The sequence below is a fragment of the Triturus cristatus genome, chromosome 11 (assembly GCF_964204655.1).
Source record: "Triturus cristatus chromosome 11, aTriCri1.1, whole genome shotgun sequence".
Classification (NCBI taxonomy): domain Eukaryota; kingdom Metazoa; phylum Chordata; class Amphibia; order Caudata; family Salamandridae; genus Triturus; species Triturus cristatus.
Window position 1 is genome coordinate 469,454,534 of NC_140594.1, and position 21,003 is coordinate 469,475,536.

The window sequence follows — 21,003 nt, forward strand, 5'->3', positions numbered from 1 at the left end:
CTTCAAATAATACTCATTTTTTTGTTGTTTCCTTCTTTCTGTTTTTTAATCATGGTGACTTTTTTTAATGATGATGAACACTATCTGTTTTGAAAAAAAAATATAATATTATTAAAATAAATCTATAAAATAATGTATTGGATTATTAAACAAATATCTTCTACATAAAAAATATTTAGATGCTTTGTTTTGAAATCACAACCCATTTTCTGCATTACAGAGGTAGTAGTTTGAAAAATGGAGGACAAAATATGTAGTGTTTATGTGATTAGAGGACTGCATGAATACTGGATAGGTGTTTGTAATATTGATGTATTACTACCAGGGTCATTGCATAAGTACATAAATACTGACTGAATGATTAGAGTACTGCAACAAAAGAGAATGCTGAATTTATAAATCCATAGGTTTTAGTACAGTGATTGCATAAAGACATACAGCCTCATGCATCAAGCCAAAATCCAGTCGGTAAAATACCGAATCGCAAAAATCACCCGTTACCGATTAAAAAATACCCACTTCAAATGCATGAACCCAAAACGTGAGCAAATAACGAATCGCATAAAAAAAATCCGCCTAAATACCGAATCGCTAATAACCAAAATGCAAAATTACCGAAGCGCTAAATACCGATTAGCAGATACCGAAATCACTATTAGCTCCCGGAAAGTGCCAATAGCAAATAACGATTCGCACCCCAATGCAACAACAGTCGCTAATAACGAAAAACCCAAAAATCGCTATTTTGCCAGAGCTAAATAAGGGGAATCAAAACCTGGAGGTAAAGTTAAAAAAAAAAACGCAAATCCCCCCAAAAAAATTCAACATGTGCAAATGATTGAGGCAATCACAAAACCCTTAAATGTGGCCCAGGAGACCCTGTTGGCTCCCACAAAATGGCTGCCCTCTACGTGCTTGCAAGGAGGATGCGTATCAATGCTGCAGGACAGCGTAGGAGAAGGGTCCAGGAGTGAGTTTTCAGACTGCGCATAACCTTGCTCGGGCAGAATGAGGACGAGGTGTACGAGAAGTATCGCCTCAATCGTGCAATGATCATGCGCCTGATTGCAGACCTGGAACCATTACTGCAGCACCAGACACACCGGACCAGTGCAATCCCTGCGCACGTTCAGGTCCTATGCAGCCTGCACCTACTGGCCTCAGGGAGTTTCCAGGGGGTAATTGCGGTGGCCGGAGGCGTATCGCAAAGCGCACTGTCACGCTTCTTCAAGAAATTCCTAGATGCCATGCTGACAATGCTACACACCCACATCAGCTTCCCCACAACCCCACAGCAGTTGGACCGCACCAAACAGGCATTCTACCAGGTGGCACAATTCCCACATGTGATTGGATGCATCGACTGTACGCGTATCCCCATATGTCCACCCGCAGCAAATGAGTACATATTCCGGAACCGCAAGTCATACTACTCAATCAACGTGCAGGTTGTGTGCGATGCCAATAACATCATAACGGACCTAGTGGCACAATTCCCGGGGAGCACACACGACTCCTACATCTTCCGCCACAGTGGAATGCACAGGCAACTAATCAACGGAGAATTTGGAGAGGGACTCCTGCTAGGTACGTAAAAATACGCTTCCCCACACCAACACCACACATGTATGTACATCACCAATGCTAAGTCTATGCTTCTATCTTCTAGGTGACAGTGCTTACGCCCTGCGTGAATACATACTCACCCCATACATCAATCCAGCAACCCCACAGGAACATAGCTACAACGCTGCACACATCAGCACTAGGAATGTCATAGAGAGGACATTTGGGATTCTGAAGAGTCGCTTCGGAATCCTACATAAGACTGGCGGCGCCTTGCTATACAAACCTGAAACATGCTGCCGGTTAATTGCTGTATGTGCAATGCTGCACAACATTGCGACCAGAAGGGGGATACCCATAGAGGTGGACAGGAATGACGACCATCGGGATGACCAACCACCCGCCCAACAACGACAGGCACACATCCCTAACACAGCAGAGGGCCATAGGAGGCGGACATACATCATGCAAAATCATTTTTGAAACATGTGAAAATGAAACATTACAAGTTAGTTTGGGGTGCAACTGTTTAATGCACAGTAGCACTGAGGTTTGTGCAACAAAACTAGCTATGTAAATCGTGCTCCAATTGCATAAAGTAAAATAAAAGGTGCCTTAAAGTCACGCCTGTGCATACTCAGTAAGTGGATGTCCATGGTTGCCCCACCATGGTCCTGTATGCATGTCCAACTGTCTAGTGGCGCTTCCCACGTACCCCAAGCCTCCGCTCAGGTGTCTCCAAAGCCTCACCACGGCCTGTCCCCGTGGATGCCCGCGAACTGCGGCGCCTGGTGCTGGCCTCTGACACAGACACACTGCTCACACTCGAGGCAGCCTCACTAGCGTCATCCCACCCCCCAAAGCTGCAGACGTGAGTCCCTTGCTCTCCATGCCACTGGAATCAGGCTATCCTGGCTGACGAGGGCTGAAAGCCCGAAACCGGTCCTAGGATGCTTGTTTCCAGTCCAGGGAGGACCTGGCTTGGCAGTTCGGGCTGGACTGTTCCCATGGGGCACAGGGTCAAGACTGATTTGCATATGGCTGGGTTCAAACTGGAATGGCATGGTGAGCAAAAAAACGATGGATTTAGGCCCAGATCTCTGTACTGGGGTGAATGTATGACATTGTTCTGCATTCTGTCCATCAATTGTTGTTTTTGCATTTGTCACCCCGAGTGGTAAGGGTATGCTCAGACGTGAGTCCCTTGCTCTCCATGCCACTGGAATCAGGCTATCCTGGCTGACGAGGGCTGAAAGCCCGAAACCGGTCCTAGGATGCTTGTTTCCAGTCCAGGGAGGACCTGGCTTGGCAGTTCGGGCTGGACTGTTCCCATGGGGCACAGGGTCAAGACTGATTTGCATATGGCTGGGTTCAAACTGGAATGGCATGGTGAGCAAAAAAACGATGGATTTAGGCCCAGATCTCTGTACTGGGGTGAATGTATGACATTGTTCTGCATTCTGTCCATCAATTGTTGTTTTTGCATTTGTCACCCCGAGTGGTAAGGGTATGCTCAGACGTGAGTCCCTTGCTCTCCATGCCACTGGAATCAGGCTATCCTGGCTGACGAGGGCTGAAAGCCCGAAACCGGTCCTAGGATGCTTGTTTCCAGTCCAGGGAGGACCTGGCTTGGCAGTTCGGGCTGGACTGTTCCCATGGGGCACAGGGTCAAGACTGATTTGCATATGGCTGGGTTCAAACTGGAATGGCATGGTGAGCAAAAAAACGATGGATTTAGGCCCAGATCTCTGTACTGGGGTGAATGTATGACATTGTTCTGCATTCTGTCCATCAATTGTTATTTTTGCATTTGTCACCCCGAGTGGTAAGGGTATGCTCAGACGTGAGTCCCTTGCTCTCCATGCCACTGGAATCAGGCTATCCTGGCTGACGAGGGCTGAAAGCCCGAAACCGGTCCTAGGATGCTTGTTTCCAGTCCAGGGAGGACCTGGCTTGGCAGTTCGGGCTGGACTGTTCCCATGGGGCACAGGGTCAAGACTGATTTGCATATGGCTGGGTTCAAACTGGAATGGAATGGTGAGCAAAAAAACGATGGATTTAGGCCCAGATCTCTGTACTGGGGTGAATGTATGACATTGTTCTGCATTCTGTCCATCAATTGTTGTTTTTGCATTTGTCACCCCGAGTGGTAAGGGTATGCTCAGACGTGAGTCCCTTGCTCTCCATGCCACTGGAATCAGGCTATCCTGGCTGACGAGGGCTGAAAGCCCGAAACCGGTCCTAGGATGCTTGTTTCCAGTCCAGGGAGGACCTGGCTTGGCAGTTCGGGCTGGACTGTTCCCATGGGGCACAGGGTCAAGACTGATTTGCATATGGCTGGGTTCAAACTGGAATGGCATGGTGAGCAAAAAAACGATGGATTTAGGCCCAGATCTCTGTACTGGGGTGAATGTATGACATTGTTCTGCATTCTGTCCATCAATTGTTGTTTTTGCATTTGTCACCCCGAGTGGTAAGGGTATGCTCAGACGTGAGTCCCTTGCTCTCCATGCCACTGGAATCAGGCTATCCTGGCTGACGAGGGCTGAAAGCCCGAAACCGGTCCTAGGATGCTTGTTTCCAGTCCAGGGAGGACCTGGCTTGGCAGTTCGGGCTGGACTGTTCCCATGGGGCACAGGGTCAAGACTGATTTGCATATGGCTGGGTTCAAACTGGAATGGCATGGTGAGCAAAAAAACGATGGATTTAGGCCCAGATCTCTGTACTGGGGTGAATGTATGACATTGTTCTGCATTCTGTCCATCAATTGTTGTTTTTGCATTTGTCACCCCGAGTGGTAAGGGTATGCTCAGACGTGAGTCCCTTGCTCTCCATGCCACTGGAATCAGGCTATCCTGGCTGACGAGGGCTGAAAGCCCGAAACCGGTCCTAGGATGCTTGTTTCCAGTCCAGGGAGGACCTGGCTTGGCAGTTCGGGCTGGACTGTTCCCATGGGGCACAGGGTCAAGACTGATTTGCATATGGCTGGGTTCAAACTGGAATGGCATGGTGAGCAAAAAAACGATGGATTTAGGCCCAGATCTCTGTACTGGGGTGAATGTATGACATTGTTCTGCATTCTGTCCATCAATTGTTGTTTTTGCTCTGGAAGTGTTCCACAGCAGTGGTCAACTGCCCCAGTGCCTTTGTCACATCCCCGCAGAAGTGCCCAAGGTCGACCTGCAAGGACACAGTGCGGTGTGCCAACACTGCGGTTCTGTTGCTGTGGCGCGTGATAGCCTTAGTAGCGGCAGCGGAACGCAACAATTGCTGTCGGTGCCTCCTCTTCTGGCACTCATGGCCCTCCCTCATGGCACTGGTGAGCTCTTGTACATCTTCCCTGAGGTGAGCATTGCCCTCTGCCACCACAGTGCTCATGTCCCTGACCGCCGTGCCCATGGCCGTTACTGCGGCAGTCATGGCTCGCATTTCACGAACAAGGTGCACGATGTTGGTGCTGATGGTTGCCATGTGGCGGCTCTGCACGCGCTGGACAGACAGCATCCTCTCCTCAATGCCAGGAGTGTGTTGGAGATCCAGGTTGCCTGAGGAGACCGAACGTTGGCGAGACCTGCGCCGCTGTGTTAGCCTGGCGCGGACAGGTGGTGCATCAGGTGGTGTGATGGCGCGCTGACCGTGTCCCGTTTGTGTGGTGGGTGTTTCCATCACTGCCAAGGGCGCAACCTGGGACCTGCGCCGTGGCGCTTTGGCGGCTGTCGTGGCAGCAGCTGGTGTGGCTGGTGCTGGTGCTGGTGGTGCTGGTGTTGCTGGTGCTGTTGTTGCTGGTGCTGGTGTTGCTGGTGCTGGTGGTGCTGGTGGGGTGGCAGGTGTAGGTGATGTGAGGGCATCCTGCGCTGTCTCAAGGTCTGATTCAACCGGTGTTTCGGAGATTATCAGCCGGCCGCTGTCATCTGAATCCCCAGGTGATGCATCTGTGTGTGAAACAGTGCATGGTTAGTGGGATAGTTAGACCTACGTAGTGTTGCACACATACATGTCCCTCTGTGATCCACTAAACATACTGTCTATACCCAGCTTCTACTGATCTGGTGAATGGTTATTGCATTTACCCCTGTACATGCACACTTGCCTGAGTAGACTACAACTCCCATGATGCACTAGTGTTAGGAGTAAAGCTGTGTGTTTTACAAAACTGCATGCACACTCAGATCCTGCTGGGGGCCTGGAATGGGATTTACGCTATGCTGGCTATGGCAACAGGCATGCATCTTACCTTGGGCACTTGTGGCTGCGCCGGACGTGTCCATCTGGGTCACTCCCACGACGGCTTCCTGCTCAATTGTACCTTCCACCAGCTCAGGGCAGTGTTAGCCTGGACCGTGGAAGGGCCGCCTCCCGTTCTGCTAGCGTCCCAGAGCCTCTCTGCTATCCTCTCCTTCGAGCGCTTCCGCAGGTCGTACCACCTTTTTTTTAGGTCGTCGATGCTGTGGGGCGTCACACCAACTGCATTCACCCTCTCGCGGATGCGCAGCCATATGCGGCGCTTCTCCGCCTCAGGCACCTTGAGGGACAGCTTGCCGAAGAGGCGATCGTGCTTGCTCGAGACTCCCTCAATTAGGTGCTCCAGCTCCCTGTCGGAGAACTTGCGCTTGCGCTTGCGCGCAGCCTCAGCGCTGGATGGGGCTTCCTTCTCCATGGATGGTGTATTTTAGCAGATGGAACAGTCTGTGTGGCTTCCAGTCTGCACAGGCAGTCTGCAGTCAGTGCTCCTGTTTGCTCCTCTGTCGATGCAATGAGGGTGGGGCTGCTGTATTTCCTGGTTGGTGATGTCATCTGCACGTTCCCGGTGCGACGCGGTCATTTGCGATTTCGCTAATACCAAATTCGCTATTTGCTAATTCGGAATTACCGAACTCGCTAATAGCTAATCGGAGTTTGCATGCCCCGCTATTGTATAATCGGTAAAATTAGCGATTTTTAAGGAATCGCTAATAATTACCGAATCTGTTGATGCATACCCAAAAGCGATTCCTTAATAACGATTCCTTATTTCTCGCTATTAAGGAATCGCTTTTGGTTTGCTTGATGCATGTGCACCATAGTTCTGTTAAGATGATTGCAGGAGTGAACAGAGAATGACAGGCTCACCACTATCTACGGTAGGCCCTGAGGTCGCAGTTTTTGAAAGCAAGGTATTGAATGAGATCAGGCTGCTCGAGGAATCCCAGCATACTAATGCCTTTAATAACATGAGCAAATAGGATTGGGATGCAGTGGCCAAATTGCTACAAATGATTACTACCATTGTGGCACAGGGACGTGAGAAGAAGTGGATCACCGTTAAAGAGGCGGATTTTCTTGTTAATGTCAACCCCAGGATACCGGCATTCTATATTCTGCCGAAGATTCATAAGGCCGAGCGTCCTCCCCCCGGACGTCCAATAGTATCCGGGATTTCTTCGGTACTCGAGCCCCTTTCACAATTTGCTGATTTCTTCTTGAGGGAATCTGTAATCAACCAGCGGTCATATGTTCTGGAAACGACTGATATTCTGAACATTATAAATGATATGGACTTCGACCCTTCCCAGCAGTTGCTCGTGACTATTGACATTGAGTCCTTGTACACTAGCATACCCCAGGACGCGACGCTGGTGGCAGCAGCTCGCGCTCTTGGGGCCCAGGAGTGGTTCTACGATACCCCCCAGTCTTTTGTCATGCAATGTGTGGAGTTGGCCCTTACTCGTAACTATTTCCGCTACAAAGATGACCTGTATTTACACACTTCGGGGACATCTATGGGCGCTACCTTTGCGCCGAGCCTGGCATGCATCTATGTCGGCCAATTTGAGGAACATCATTTGGACCAACTCTCCAATCCCTTCCAGGGGCATATTTGCCTCTGGAGGAGATATATAGATGATGTGCTATGTATCTGGTCTGGCACGCAGCAACTCCTTGGTGAATTTTTAGATTGGTTGAATTCGCTTGACACCTGTTTGAAATTTACCTGGCAGATAAGCAGGGAGACGGCCACGTACCTTGATCTTGACATCACTGTGGTCAATGAGAAACTCAGCACTAGTGTCCATCATAAGCCTACTGACAAAAATTTCTTGTTGCACTATCAGTCGTTCCATCCATGAGCTCTGAGGGATAACCTTCCGGTGGGCCAATTTCTGAGATACCGCAGGAATTGTTCCTCCACATCTGACTACCTGCGGCAATCGGAAGTTTTGAGTGAGAAATTGGCCCAACGTGCCTATCCCAAGAGAGTCATCACCAGAGCACGTAAGAGCGCCCATAATATACCTAGGGAAGCTGTGCTCGAGAGAAGTCAAAAGGAATCAAAAGAGAGTCTGCCTGTAGTCTTGACGTTTGACCCTCTGTCTAGCAAGATCAGACAGATAATAAAGAAACACTGGTCACTGCTGTCGACCAGTAACTTCCAGATGCCGCAGCCCAGATTTGCGTTTAAAAGGACGCAGAACTTGAAGGACAGACTAGTGCACACAAGACCTGTTCATGACAAAAAGAGTGTGAGTCTTCCCCCAGGACTCCATCCCTGTGGTGTATGTTCGGTGTGTGAGCTGATGGAGAAAACAACTGAAATTACACTAGGTAGTGGGAGAACCTGGTTCCTTCGTCAGTTCACTAATTGTAACATGTGGCATGTAATATACAGACTTACATGCCCATGTGGGATACACTACATTGGTTTAACATCTAGAAAGGTCAAGGTACGCATACAAGAACATCTAAGCACGATTAGGGCAGGCAAACTCAATACACGCCTGGTACAACATTACCATGATCATCAACACCACTTTAAATCATTAAAGTGGGTTGTTTTGGAGAAGGTTTTTGGTGATGCTGGTGACGTAGAAAAGAGATTGGCAGTGAAGGAGGCTCACTGGATCTATTCAGAGAAGGGGGACACTGTTGGTCTGAATGACCAAATTGAGTGGAATAAAGTGAGCAGATAGGTGGTCCACTGGAATTCCATTATAACACCAAGAGAACATGATCACAATGTCTGTGTTGACCCCTGTCTGTCCACATTTGGTTGACCAATTTCCGCATACCATACAGTGTGTCCCAGACTTGAATTAAATGGAACAGGTTTAACTGAATCAGCCGATGAGATTAGCCTTGGGATGATAGACTACCTGTTATATCAGGGGCGTTCCCCTTCCCTTGGTTATTATGTAGGCGGTGATACCTATCTTGAGGCAGTTCATTGTCTTATAACACGCCCAGATATCACTATAGCCTTCGCCAAGGTGTTGTGTTTGATCTAGAATGGCATGACTGGCGGATTCATGGACTTTGAGTGTCTGAAATTGGGTCCATTTGTATTCGTCAGTGGGATTAAACACAGTGCTAAGATGGCCGCTACATTCCCCCATACTGAGGCAGCTCATTGTCTTATAACACACACCGAGATCGCTAGAGTTTTAGCCAAGGTGTTGATTTTGATCTAGAATGTCAAAGACTGTCGGTTCTATGGACTTTGAGTGTCCTAAAACTGGGTCCATGTGTATTACTCAATAGGACTAGACACAGTGCTAAGATGGCCGCCGCACTCCCCATACTGCTCATACTCACTATTGGAACCTCTGGAGTCTCGCGAGGCGCGAGTTTGGAGTGTTTGTAAGCAGACGTGTGTGGGCGACAACTCGATCCGGTGTTGAGTTACCGCCCGTGTGTAAAGGTATACGGTAAGCAAGGGGGCTCAAGAGACGCTGTGAGGCTCTCGCTCGCTTATCGAGCGCTGCACGGCTGTTACAGTGTGCAGAGTCATGGGTCATCGTGAGCGTGGCGCGAGTTGTACACATTGGATTGAGGCTGTTTCAGGGTATAAGAGCACCGGCAGACCTGCGGGTCTTTCGCAGTTAGAGGACCTTTGTGTGACTTGTCACCATTGCGATTATGACTTGCCTTCCCCTTAGGCTACATTCTTGTGGGTGAGCATACTTGAAATGCATAGAAGCCTAACCTTTGGAAGAGTGTGATAACAACGTTGACAGGGTTCGAATGTGCAGGCAGTTACATGGGCTTCTGTACGGTGGCCGAGATTTGAGGAAAACCAGTAGTGATTACGTGAGATAAGTGGCTAATCATAAGGGCTGCTGAAGCACTTGTTTTCTGCGCAACCCTGTGTTGATTTCGGTTGTGGTACAGGTGGAACATCTCTGTTTCATAAGATGGAGGGTGATGACGTGGATATCAGGGACCGATCCCCGTCAGTTTTATATGATTTTTATACTCTTTTCACAGATGCAGGCACTAGCAACTGTCGTGCTTTTTTGAACAGGGAGGCGAAAGCAAACAGGTTAAACGCCCCTGTGACTGGTTGGTGGCTGGTATGTGGGCCCATAGCTCCAACTAGGCAATAGACCTGAGTTCATAATCGTGGAATTTTTTCTGTGATTAACTGTGAATATGCACATGAGATTTCATTGTGGACATCCCGTTGAACTAACTAAGCTGTATGTTGTCTCTTTGTGTTTGTCACTCTTTTTTATTGGTATGTGTCCAGGGAGGTGATCTTTGACCTCTTGCGCCCTGATGAATTTGCCACAAACTAATTGGCAATGAAACATGTTGGCCGTCATTAACAAGGTATTCAACATGCTGTGTTTTTAAACAGCGGGATAGACTCCTAACAAGAATAAAAAGTACATTTGAGAGTCTAACCCCTTCTTTGTCTTTGTTGGCACATCCTTTGTGTTCTTGTTTTCACAATACACATTTCTTTTAATATGTGTTTGTTTTTCTATTGCACTGGACACTTCACATTTTTCCTAAGAGAAAGCTATCAATGATGAAATAGACGTGGGCAAGCTGGTGAGAACCAACCAGTAGCTCCTCTCGTGGTGCGCACATGAGATACTTTCTCTTCCTTTACACATTTTTTCACCTACTTTTTTTCCATTACTGAGGGTGTGTGTAGAGTGAGCTAAGTTGTTTAATTAACCTGTGGACTGACCTTACACTTTCTTGTTTCCTTCTTTTCTGTTGTCTTTAAAAAAAAATGTAAATACTTGTAGCACACTGGATGGGGTTATATCATATGATTCAATGGGTACTGGAGGTTTTTGATAAAGTATTCTCTCTTCCACTCATTCCAGACTACATAAAATTATGCTACATGGTGCCAGTTCTTGTTTGTTGAAACTACATGAATACTACCTGGCTTATTGCAAGGGTGAATCAGTACTCTGCTGGGGGTTAGGGGCCTGCATACATTGCACACATTTAACTGTACCACAATGTGTCTTAATGCCTGAGTCATTCTACAGGTCTATAGACACTGACTAGCTAGGGAGAGTGCTGGTAGTTGACATGAAGGTGACTTTTTAAGTGCTTGTGTGTTCAAACAGCGTTTAGATAAGGACATGCTTCTGTCAGGATAATTGCAGGAGTGGACAGAGACTGATAGGCTGATTGAAGCACTACAAGAATACTACCTGGCTTATAGCAAGGGTGAATCAGTACTCTGCTGGGGGTTATGGACCTGCATACATTGCACACATTTCACTGTAGCAGTATATGTCTTAATGCCTGAGGCTTTTTACAGGTGTATGGACAGTAACTAGATAGTGAGAGTGCTGGTAGTTCTCAGGAGGGTGAGTTTTTAAGTGCTTGTGTGTTGAAACAGCGATTAGATAAAGACATGCATCTGTGAGGATAATTGCAGGAGTGGGCAGAGGCTGATAGGCTGATTGGGGCACTGAATAAATACTACTGAGCTTATTGCAAGGGTAAATCAATAGTATGCTGGGGGTTACAGGCCTATATACATTGTACACATTTCACTGTATCACTATGTGTCTTAATGCCTGAGATATTCTACCAGTGTATGGACAGAAATTAGATAATGACATGCTTCTGGTAGGATGATTGCAGGAGTAGACAGAGAGTGATAGGCTGATTGAAGCACTACATGAATACTACCTGGCTTACTGCAAGGGTGAATCAGTAGTCTGCTGGTTAGTACAGGCCTGTACGGGCTGGACTGTTCCCATGAGGCACAGGGTCAAGACTGATTTGCATATGGCCATGTCTGAACTGGGGTGGCGTGGTGAGCAAAATAACGATGGATTAAACCCAGATCTGTGACTGGGGGTGAATGTTTTGCCATTGTGCAACATTCCATCCATCATCTTGTGTGTTTTGCTGTTCACCCTATGTGGGAAGGGTATGCCCAGACGTGGGTCCCGTGCTCACTACGCCACTGGAGTCAAGCTATCCTGGCTGATGACGGCTGATAGCCAGAAACCGGTCCTAGGATGCTTGATTCCGGTACAGGGAAGACATGGCTTGGCAGTTCGGGCTGGACTGTTCCCATGAGGCACAGGGTCAAGACTGATTTGCATATGGCCATGTCTGAACTGGGGTGGCGTGGTGAGCAAAATAACGATGGATTAAACCCAGATCTGTGACTGGGGGTGAATGTTTTGCCATTGTGCAACATTCCATCCATCATCTTGTGTGTTTTGCTGTTCACCCTATGTGGGAAGGGTATGCCCAGACGTGGGTCCCGTGCTCACTACGCCACTGGAGTCAAGCTATCCTGGCTGATGACGGCTGATAGCCAGAAACCGGTCCTAGGATGCTTGATTCCGGTACAGGGAAGACATGGCTTGGCAGTTCGGGCTGGACTGTTCCCATGAGGCACAGGGTCAAGACTGATTTGCATATGGCCATGTCTGAACTGGGGTGGCGTGGTGAGCAAAATAACGATGGATTAAACCCAGATCTGTGACTGGGGGTGAATGTTTTGCCATTGTGCAACATTCCATCCATCATCTTGTGTGTTTTGCTGTTCACCCTATGTGGGAAGGGTATGCCCAGACGTGGGTCCCGTGCTCACTACGCCACTGGAGTCAAGCTATCCTGGCTGATGACGGCTGATAGCCAGAAACCGGTCCTAGGATGCTTGATTCCGGTACAGGGAAGACATGGCTTGGCAGTTCGGGCTGGACTGTTCCCATGAGGCACAGGGTCAAGACTGATTTGCATATGGCCATGTCTGAACTGGGGTGGCGTGGTGAGCAAAATAACGATGGATTAAACCCAGATCTGTGACTGGGGGTGAATGTTTTGCCATTGTGTAACATTCCATCCATCATCTTGTGTGTTTTGCTGTTCACCCTATGTGGGAAGGGTATGCCCAGACGTGTGTCCCGTGCTCACTACGCCACTGGAGTCAAGCTATCCTGGCTGATGACGGCTGATAGCCAGAAACCGGTCCTAGGATGCTTGATTCCGGTACAGGGAAGACATGGCTTGGCAGTTCAGGCTGGACTGTTCCCATGAGGCACAGGGTCAAGACTGATTTGCATATGGCCATGTCTGAACTGGGGTGGCGTGGTGAGCAAAATAACGATGGATTAAACCCAGATCTGTGACTGGGGGTGAATGTTTTGCCATTGTGCAACATTCCATCCATCATCTTGTGTGTTTGGCTGTTCACCCTATGTGGGAAGGGTATGCCCAGACGTGGGTCCCGTGCTCACTACGCAACTGGAGTCAAGCTATCCTGGCTGATGACGGCTGATAGCCAGAAACCGGTCCTAGGATGCTTGATTCCGGTACAGGGAAGACATGGCTTGGCAGTTCGGGCTGGACTGTTCCCATGAGGCACAGGGTCAAGACTGATTTGCATATGGCCATGTCTGAACTGGGGTGGCGTGGTAAGCAAAATAACGATGGATTAAACCCAGATCTGTGACTGGGGGTGAATGTTTTGCCATTGTGCAACATTCCATCCATCATCTTGTGTGTTTTGCTGTTCACCCTATGTGGGAAGGGTATGCCCAGACGTGGGTCCCGTGCTCACTACGCCACTGGAGTCAAGCTATCCTGGCTGATGACGGCTGATAGCCAGAAACCGGTCCTAGGATGCTTGATTCCGGTACAGGGAAGACATGGCTTGGCAGTTCGGGCTGGACTGTTCCCATGAGGCACAGGGTCAAGACTGATTTGCATATGGCCATGTCTGAACTGGGGTGGCGTGGTGAGCAAAATAACGATGGATTAAACCCAGATCTGTGACTGGGGGTGAATGTTTTGCCATTGTGCAACATTCCATCCATCATCTTGTGTGTTTTGCTGTTCACCCTATGTGGGAAGGGTATGCCCAGACGTGGGTCCCGTGCTCACTACGCCACTGGAGTCAAGCTATCCTGGCTGATGACGGCTGATAGCCAGAAACCGGTCCTAGGATGCTTGATTCCGGTACAGGGAAGACATGGCTTGGCAGTTCGGGCTGGACTGTTCCCATGAGGCACAGGGTCAAGACTGATTTGCATATGGCCATGTCTGAACTGGGGTGGCGTGGTGAGCAAAATAACGATGGATTAAACCCAGATCTGTGACTGGGGGTGAATGTTTTGCCATTGTGCAACATTCCATTCATCATCTTGTGTGTTTTGCTAGTACAGGCCTGCACACATTGCGCACATTTCACTGTAGCACCATGTGTCTTAATGCCTAAGACATTCAAAAAGGTGTATGGACACTCACTAGATAGTGAGAGTGCTATGAGTTGACAGAAGAGTGAGTTTTTAAGTGCTTGTGTGTTGGCACACACAGTAAATAAGGACACGGTTCTGTCAGGATGATTGCAGGACTGGATAGAGAGTGACAGTGTAATTGGAGCACTACTTGAATGGTATCTGGCTTATTGCGAGGGTGAATTAGTACTCTGTTGGGGGTTAGGGGCCTGCATACAGTGCGCACATTTTACCTGTAGCACTACGTGTCTTTATACCTGAGGCATTCTACAGGTGTATGGACAGTGACTTGATAGTTCGAGTGCTGGTAGTTGACAGAAGAGAGAGTTTTAAAGTGTTTTTGTGTTGGCACAGCGATTAGATAAGGACATGCTTCTGTCAGGATAATTGCAGGATTGGACAGAGACTGATAGGCTGATTGGAGCACTGCATGAATACTACCTAGTTATTGCAAGGGTGAATCAGAAGTCTACTGGGGAATACAGGCCTGCATATATTGCACACATTTCACTGTACCACTATGTGTCTTAATGCCTGTGGCATTCTATAAGTACATTGATACTGAGTTGATAGTTTAAATGGTGGTTGTAGACAGGAGGGAGAGTTTATAAATGCTTCTGTGTTGTCACAGCGATTACATAAGGACATGCTTCTATCAGGATAGTTGCAGGAGTGGACAGAGACTAATAGGCTGATTGGGGCACTGCATAAATACTACTGAACTTATTGCAAGGGTGAATCAGTAGTATGTTGGGGGTTACATGCCTACATACATTGTGCACATTTCACTGTACCACTATGTGTCTTAATGCCTGAGACATTCTACTAGTGTATGCACAGTGACTAGATACTGAGAGTGCTGGTAGTTGACAGGAGGGTGAGTTTTTAACTGCTTCTGTGTTGGCACAGAAATTAGATAAGGACATGCTTCTGTTAGGATGATTGCAGGAGTGGACAGAGACTGATACTCTGATTGGACACTGCAATACTACGTGGCTTATTGCAAGGGTGAATCAGTAGTCTGCTGCGGATTACAGGCCAGCATACATTGCGCACATTTCACTGTAGCACCATGTGTCTAAATGCCTGAGGCATTCAAAAAGGTGAATGGACACTGACTAGATACTGAGAGTGTTATGAGTTAAAAGAAGAGTGAGTTTTTAAGTACTTGTGTTTTGGCACAGACAGTAAATAAGGACATGGTTCTGTCAGGATAATTGCAGGACTGGATAGAGAGTGACAGTGTAATTAGGGCACTAGTCGCCCGGAATTAGTATCCATAGCAGTTTCCGCCCTGACAGGTACGATGCGTACTTCCTACGCGCCAGACGGCTCGCCACGTACGGCATGTCACACCATCCGGAAAAGAAGCAAATCAGCTATGATTCGTGCCACAACTCAATTCACGGCTACGAGACGAACCAGCTTGCAATGGCTACGAGATGGAGCAACAAGCAGCGTGCTCGAGACAAACACATCATGAATCCCATTGTGCAGGTCATACCAGTACTCTACATCTATGACCTGATCAGGAACAGACGCGGACGGCGCAATTGGTAAGTCAGACACCTACCACACAAACAAACGACACATACCTGCAAAATGGCACACACACACAGGGGATCCATATCCTGGCCACTAACAACAGGCCACCATAGGGGATGTATGGCCAGCATCACTACCACCCCCACTCATAGGGGACCTGTTGCCCATCACCCCTGGCACCCCCACTCATAGGGGACCTGTTGCCCATCACCCCTGGCACCCCCACTCATTGGGGATCTGCTGCCCATCACCCCTGCCACCCCCACCCATAGGGGACCTGTTGCCCATCACCCCTGCCACCCCCACCCATAGGGGACCTGTTGCCCATCACCCCTTCCACCCCCACTCATAGGGGACCTGTTGCCCATCACCCCTGCCACCCCCACTCATAGGGGACCTGTTGCCCATCACCCCTGCCACCTCCACTCATAGGGGACCTGTTGCCCATCACCCCTGCCACCCCCACTCACAGGGCATATGTTGCCCATCACCCCTGCCACCCCCACTCATAGGGCTTATGTTGCCCATCACCTCTGGCACCCCCACTCATAGGGGACCTGTTGCCCATCACCCCTGCCACCCCCACCCATAGGGGACCGGTTGCCCATCACCCCTGGCACCCCCACTCATAGGGGACCTGTTGCCCATCACCCCTGCCACCCCCACTCATAGGGGACCTGCTGCCCATCACCCCTGCCACCCCCACCCATAGGGGACCTGTTGCCCATCCCCCCTGCCACCCCCACCCATAGGGGACCTGTTGCTCATCACCCCTGCCACCCCCACTCATAGGGGACCTGTTGCCCATCACCCCTGCCACCCCCACCCATAGGGGACCTGCTGTCCATCACCCCTACCACCCCCACTCATAGGGGACCTGTTGTCCATCACCCCTGCCACCCCCACTCATAGGGGACCTGTTGCCCATCACCCCTGCCACCCCCACCCATAGGATGGGTGATGCGCCACACATCCATCATACTCCAACATTAGGCATGTCAGCAAAATACACCCCCCCTAAAATCATGACAACAGTGTGCAGTCTGTGACAAATGCCCACAACAGTGATTATGACTTGGAACATACAATGTAACTGCCAGCACATGTGTGACCAAAAAATGATTGTGGCCTACACAAGGCATGCATCACTATAGCACAGTGTCAATGTAAAAACAACACCCCCTCACTGTGTAGAACAAAAGTTAAGTGTGGGGTTCCAAACTGCAGCAAATGTCGAGCATTGTGGTGATAGGGTCTAAAGCCCCCCTCATCACATTGACCAAAAGGTAAGTGTCATCATGGTCAAAGCTGCAAATGCCAAAAAACCTTTCTGTTTTCTGATTGCAGCTACATGTTGGTCCTGATGAGAATCCCAGCACTCAGTGGGATTCGAAACGCGTAGACCTTTTTTCTACTTCTGGCCAATCTTTGCTTAAAGAAAATAGTGCATTGATTCATGATTATGCTAATTGCTATATACTGATGGCCTGTATATATATATTGTATATATTATTATTACAATGTGTTTTTGCGTCCAGCAAGGTTGAATGTGTTGTATGCTTGAGTTGTGTAATGTATTCCCTTTTTTTGTGCACAGGTGTCTAATTGTATCAAATGTATTTGAAATGTTATTAGTGTTGTTTTTTTGATGATTTTTTCTCTTGTTGCAATGAGCTTGCTTTATTAACAAAAAAAACAAAAAAATGCAGTGTTTATAAAATAGTAAACATTTTCTTGGATTAATTCCAACGACAAAGTGGTTGTTAGTGTCCTTGTTTTATTCAGTTCACTACATAAATTATAGGTGAAACACATACAGCATTGGCGCTTGTTTTGTTCTTTATACAAATGCCAAACAGCATGTATGATTCCTGGGCCCAACACATGAAACACTTTTGGGGTAAACTAGTGGTTGTGTCCCATACCCACAGAGATGTGGTGAGGCTAACAGTGCTGTGAAAACAAAACATACTCTTGGCCATGTGCAGACAAGCACCCCACATGGGGGCCGACAATGCATACAGTGTACAATGACACAAGAGCAGAAGTGACCATCACAAAGCATGCACACATCTCGAAAATAGACACACCAATCAAAACAACCTGTGTAGAATGTAGGTGTCAGGTCACAAACTCCCATTCCATCCCAGCAATGGCACCTAACAACCAGGATGAATGTGCAGAATGATATGATATGACTCACAGGGACAGCAGGGAAAATCACAGAAACAGCATCCAGACAATGGCCCACAACAGCAATACCAATGCACTGATGCAGATGCACACACAGGCAACCTCACACTGCACATCTGACACAACATGTGTGTGCGTGTGTCTCAGTATCCCCAGGCAACTGCACAACACATGAGGGGGGCTGAATCACAGTGAAACAGATGTGGACACAGTGCCATACAAAAGTAAATCATCATTGGGACCCCCTTAGTGGGCAATCAGGCATTGTGAGATGAGAGGGAGCACAAAAGACACATGTGACACATGTGACACAAGCTGGAATGAACACAAACTAACACAGCAAGAAACTCACACACAACAGCACTACCCCCAGGGGTGACACAAGCATGCATGACACTTCCACTGTGATGACAAAGGTAGATGTCTTACAAACTGTTAAAACCAGACATGTGTCCTGTGCCACAAACGTACATCACATCTACACAAACACAAATCACTCAGCATGGCCCGTCATCCATGGACAAACGGGAGCTAGGGGCCCATCCATGCAAACATTTACATCAGTCCACCCTCAACACCACACACCCTGAACTGCAACAATGTGCATCTGTGAAGCCCACATGTACAGGTGACATTGCACATGCACCCATGACAAACACAGGAATGTTGGGAGTAACTAAGGTGCACAGACTCATCACACAAGGACAGTTTACAACCCTGGTGAATGACAGACATACTGCACAGTATGCGGTACCTGGCCATGATGTCAAAGCTCACGTAACCTTCCGAATACCTCCCACAGTCCCAGGACAATGCAGAAGCCAAGGAGAACCACAAGGCACACATGCTGACACCTGCAAACATTGTAGCCCTGAACCGGACAAGTGGGAGCAGTCACACACACATACACATGTCTCAATCACTGAAAGGTATCACCTAGGGACAACTACATGATATTGCGAACTGACAAGTGCCTTGGGGACCCCTGAATGTGTCCCATCTGTGTCTGACAACATCACCACAAGTCAGAACTGAAAAATCCCAATGATGAAACACCAATTAACAGTAGTGTGTCATGCACCCACACATCTGGTAGCCCATGACAAAGTTGTGGGATAAACACAGTACCACTCAGCAAGCATAAACAACAGGAACATATCAAGGGAACACTGCCTGTGTATGAAAAGGGATGTGGACACACACACACATGCTCACACAACACACACTATGGGCGCATTCTATGTCACAGAACAACACACTTACTTGAGGGGAGCCAACTCCTGTGGAAGCCCGGCTGTGCCAAACATAGTCACAGCACGTCTCACTCATGTCAGCAGAACACTTGGTCAGTCTGCCATCAGTTACCACACAATGAAGGCTCTGGTCACAACAGCATGGGTACGTGAGTCTCTCCTAAGTCATCTGCACATACTCAACACATATGTACAGCAAGTTGCACAGAGGACCCAGTTGCTCCTATACCAATTGTAGGAGATAGCAGGTAACCCAGCCCCATAGATTAGTATAAGAGTGGGAGCTGAGTCCCTAGGACTTTGGATTATCCTGAACTGAAACTAGACATGAAACTCTGGACCTTCGACATTCGACGACAAGAAGAATGAAGAATCTCCCTTGTGGCCAAGGAGTGGCCACCCTGTGCAAACAGGCACCAACAAGCGATCTGCCGTTTGCTTTGCCCAAGTTCTATGAGGAACCGACTGCAGAGCCCGACCAGCGCCTTCACCTCCAGACTTCTCTGACCCTGATCCACATCCACAGCCAAGCTGAGATCCGTGGAGGTGACGAGCGACGTGGGACCGGCTACCTGGGAAAATTGGCAAGTAGCTTGCAGCGCAGCTTCTGAGGCATCCTCGAAGTTGTGCTCTGGGGATTGAGAAGCCCCAACCCCGAGCACCATCTGCACCGAAGATCAGCCCTCCACACTCCACGAGTTCTGCGTGGGGCCCTTCTGCATTTTCCTGCTCGACGCATCTGTACGGTTGCTTGCCCGCTGGCTAGTAGCCTCAGTGACGACGAACCCTTAACTTTTCACCACTGGATTGGCTCCTCCAGACTGGCCCTTGCTTCCCTGTGAAAGAGAAGCACCTCAGACCTTCCTGGTCTGCACCTGAAGCGAATTTCCCTTTCCGCGTGGGTTGCCTTTGCCAAGGCTTGTGGACTCCAATCGGGACGTCGACTCCGCCAGCAGCAAGATCCTTCGTGGGATAGCTCGTACCCTGGTTCTGGTCATCCTCGACACCTCCTGGTCCACGCAGCTGCAGAGACAAGCTTCAAGACATCACCTGTGTTCTGCACGACATCGCCTGGTTCCTTCCTGGTTCCACACGGTCACTGGCTAGTGACCCAGACTTTGTCCCCTCTGCTTGCAGGTGTTCTTCCTTCAAGATCCACCCTTGGATCCACCGGACATCTTCCTCCTGGCCGCCTGCCAGCATCTGTTCTTCAGGCATCCATAGGATCCAGCGACGACACCCGACACATCTTCACACCTATACACCCGTCTCCTGTGGGTAAGGTAACGCGAGTACTCCGGTGCTCCAGTGGATATTGACTATCCAAGTGTCTAAGTCTTTAGTTGCTTCCTCCTAGTTACTTCGGAAGTGTCCTTATTCTTCCTATTTCTAACTCTTACATTCTCATTGACTTTAATGTCACCCGCGTGTGTGTTTCCACACTGCACACGCTTCCCGTGGGCCTCCCACTTCCTAACTATTGGTAGGGTAGTGTAGCCCCAGCGATTCCCTAGGCCCTAGGCCTACTCCCTGTTTGTGACGTGGTACTTATACCACTTTCTTAGTATATGGTTTGCGTGGCCCCTGGGCCTAACTGTATTTTTCCTGTGTAACTTAACGTATGCTACTTAAGAAATTGTTGTGCTTAGACCTCTGAACTCATAAAGAGTGCTGAGGGTATATGTTAGAATAAATACATTCTAATTTTATATATGTATGGTGTGGTGTCCTTTCATTTGGTATTCAAGGGATTGTAATGGTATAACTGCTGGCTTCACATGCCATACAGAGTTTAGCCTAAGACTGCTCTTGTCCATGCTACCACTAGGATAGCTGGTCTATAAGGTTGACTTTACAACCAATCACCATAAGGGTTGTTTGGACTGATACAAGATGTACACTAGAACTAGTGACATCATATATCAGGCCAACTTCTCACACCAATGATGCCCACACCTGTA